Source organism: Lycium barbarum, chromosome 7 (assembly GCF_019175385.1).
Source record: "Lycium barbarum isolate Lr01 chromosome 7, ASM1917538v2, whole genome shotgun sequence".
NCBI lineage: Eukaryota > Viridiplantae > Streptophyta > Magnoliopsida > Solanales > Solanaceae > Lycium > Lycium barbarum.
Window position 1 is genome coordinate 126,623,902 of NC_083343.1, and position 3,712 is coordinate 126,627,613.

General features: G+C 32.9%; 1 long non-coding RNA gene across 3 annotated transcripts; it reads left to right on the forward strand.

Moving 5' to 3' along the window:
- On the forward strand, positions 1–3,435 carry LOC132604261 (uncharacterized). Of its 3 annotated transcripts, XR_009568688.1 has the most exons (3): positions 93–468; positions 1,868–1,960; positions 2,052–3,435. It is a non-coding gene; the product is annotated as an uncharacterized LOC132604261 (long non-coding RNA). The 3 variants fall into 3 exon arrangements; XR_009568687.1 differs by lacking the exon at positions 1,868–1,960 and having other exon boundaries at positions 1–468; positions 3,094–3,435; XR_009568686.1 differs by lacking the exon at positions 1,868–1,960 and having other exon boundaries at positions 1–313; positions 3,094–3,435.
- The last annotated feature ends 277 nt before the right edge of the window (positions 3,436–3,712 follow it).

Here is a 3,712-nt window from a genome sequence, read left to right on the forward strand (position 1 = left end):
TGGAGAGGAGTAACGTTTTTCACCAACCTCTTCGATAATCCACGTGTCTCCATCTCATTCGTCCGTTCTCTCTATAAAATCACCTTACAATCTCTCAACAATTCTTTCTCACTTTCTCTCTCTAGCTATATACATAGGTCTTTTCTCTCTCTCTCTCTCTCACTCTAAAAAAAATCTCAGATCTATATATATACGCACGTAAAAAAAATTGTATTTGTATTGCGGCAGTCTCTCATTCGCTTGGTGCAGGTCGGGACCTTCCTCGCCGGAGACAATGACGTCAGCTAACGGCGACGGTGACGTAGGCATACCGGTAAATACTTTTTTTTGGTGTTGTCTATGACGAAGTTTCGGTCCCGCCTTGCATCAACTGAATAAGAGACTGCGGTGAATTTTTTTTTATTTTTTTTTACTGCGGTGAATTTTGTTTTCGATTAAATCAGCTTTGTTGTGGATCGATCTAATGAGGTAATGAATTTTACGAATCGATTTTGATTTGTTTTTGGTTGTATTTTGATTGAATTTAGTTGGATCTAACTTTGTTAATTGTGCAGTGTGTAATTTGGAGCATAGATCTTAATGATACACATAACTCTAATAATCTAAGAGGATTTGGCAATTTTGATGCTAATTAATGAAATAGAGAAGTTTGATTTTATTGATAACTGTTTTTTTTTAATTATATATGATTTAATTGTGCAGTGTTTAATTGGAGTATAGATCTTAATGATTTATAACTCTAATGTAAGAGGATTTGGAAATTTTGATGCTAATTAATGAAATAGAGAAGTTTGATTTTATTGATAACTGTTTTTTTAAAAAAAAATAATTATGTATGATTTAATTGTGCAGTGTGTAATTGGAGCATAGATATTAATGCTGTATATAACTCTATTTGTTTTTGCAGGATCTAAGAGGATTTAGTAATTTTGAAAGCTATTAGTGAAATAGATAAGTTTGATTTTATTGATAACTGTTTAATTATGTATGATGTGTGATCCTGCAATATAGATTTAGTAGAAGCCTTTCGAGATTTTATTCCGTTGTTTTTTTTGCTATTAAGTGAAATGGAGAAGTATGATTTTATTGATAACTACTTAATTATGTATGATTTAGGTCATTTGTAATTGAGAGACCTGGAAGATAATTTTATTAGGAGACATTTGATATAGTAACGAAAAGATTTGGTTTTTGGTTAATGCTAGTACATCAGAAACTTGTTTAAACATTTGTTACACTGTACTAGATGAACAAAAGAGGTGTTTAGTGCCGTTGTTTTTTTGCGATAGGATTTGAATAGCACGGAATTCGTTGAAAAGGAAGAGTTTTCTCCATCTTTATCCTTCGTTCGATACTAGTGTATAGTTTGATGTTTGTGGAATTGTTGCACTTCAGTGTTATATGAGGACTGATGGTGTATTGATAAGACTGAAGCCAAAAAAAAAAAAATATGATAATGAAATCATTTTCCAATCTTCAGTTACCAGAATTTTTTTCCCAAGGAAAGCATTTCTTAACGAAAGAAGAAAAATGACTTCCTTATAGGAGAAAGTTCATTTCCATAAATGACAACACTTTATTAAACTTAATTCATGTGATAGGTAAACTATGTATTCAATCTTTAATACTACTTGTCTTTTGAGAGAAATCTTTACGTAATACTAATTATCACGTCACCTATACGGCTATACCTTCCTCCATCATTAATAAAGTTATTTACTTTATCCAAAAAGATGATCATGTCACCTATACAAACTAATACTGATGTTTCATAAAATGCTTTTTCGAGGTAATTTTTCTAACAGAAAACATTTGCTTGCATACCTAGTGCACCCAGACATCTAGAAGTTCTATCTCTTGGTTGTAGGTGGAACAAGGTTATGTTGCTTTAAAGCTGGAAAAGAAATTGTGAGAGAGAAGGTAGCTAGCTGTATATAATCTGTGACGTCTATGGAATACTGTAAGTGCATGTTTTGCCTAGGCGTATGTTGATATCAAATCTTAATATAAAGTGTTTATTTTTTAACCTAATTATTTGGAAATTACTGCAGGCTGGGCTTCATTTTAAGTTCACTCTAAACAAAGGAAACGAAACAGTATAACTGCTGCATGTTTTCTTTTTACATTGTTTCGATTCCATCAGCTTAGCACATTTTGCCCTCTGACCCAGAAAGATAATTCTGCCAGAGTATCTATATTTAAGTTTTAAGTTGCCTTGGAAGCTAATTGTGCGTATTTCAGTTTGATCTCTATAAAAAAAATTGTATGCGGTATACGTATTAATGGCTATACTCTTCCTTCTGTATCTTGTAGCCACTAGCTTTGGCTATATGGGAAAAAGAAATTGACAATTCACTTCCTGAAACTGTGTTAGTATGTAACATTGTCATTCTTTGGATAGAATCCGTGCAATTTTCATCAAACTAAATAGTTCAGTCTGGGCTTTTACGTCGTAGGTTTTTGAATTACAGTACAGTTTTTGTCCAAAGAGCATTTACCAGCTGCATATCTGTCTTTTTTATGATATTGACATTTACTATCTCTATTCTTCATCTGTAACGCCTTTCCTTGTCCCAACTCTATGCCTATTGATCTTTGCAGTAGTTATTTAAAAGTATGAAAATGGTTTGTGGCTGGACATATTGTGCAAATTGCAATTGGTTTCAATCAACTGAAATTGACCATAGGAGAGACTTAAATATCAATTTGTAAGGCTAGGTGTTCTAATATGAATAATGGGTTGATTAAAATTCATGTCAATCTTCACGTCTCACAACACAAATGTTAATGGGGTTACTGTTCCAGAAACATACACATTTGTTCTAACTTGTAACAACTTTATTTGATTTTTGTCCAGTTTAATCAGTATAACTTTTCAGCTGGATGAAGTGGTAACCAATATTGTTATTCTCATGCACAAGCGCAGGAGCAATATATTTTTGTGACCCCTCCCTTATAACTTGGTTCCATTTTGTTCACATTTGTTAAGTATGTAGCCTTGTTTTATCACTTATCGCAAAGGGTACAATTGTTTTATCCAAAAATGAAAATATGGGTTGCTGAACTTACCGAATAATGAAGTCATTTTTCTAGGTCTAGCACATCTGATGCTGCTGGGAAAAATGGAAGATGGGAAGTATTTGCATTTTTATGGTCCAAATGCCAGAGCACATAAGGTTTAACCTGGCCGTGCTGCTTCTTATTCATAAACTACTCATCCAGTGTAGCTATGTTATCTATTTTTTTTGGGATTTAGGGTGCTTTACATATATCATTATTTGCTTTCTTCTATTGTTTGTGAAGTTTCCTACTTGTCTTAGAAGGAAAGCAAAATGTAATATTTTTATTGTCTAGTGGAAAGAATATCAGCAGTTTGTAATATTTTTTTATTCCTCCTATTTGCTTTGAATAACTTATGAGTTGATCTCTTGAGTATTTTTGCCAGGGTTTGATGCTTCTTTGGTGCCTTATGTATCCTTGTACTTAGAAAGTTAATGGTCAGATATCCACATCTTCATTTTCTTTTTCACTGTTCAGCTGAGAAAACTCGTCCAGTGGTGATAATATTTAGGATAGATGCGATATAACGTTGATGAATATCTTTAAAGGGGAGCAAACTTTCAAAAGCCTAAGGAACCTGTTTTCCTCACCTATGTAGAGAAGAAAACATTGGTGCGACAGACTGAATCCAAATAAGATGCTGTATATTTTG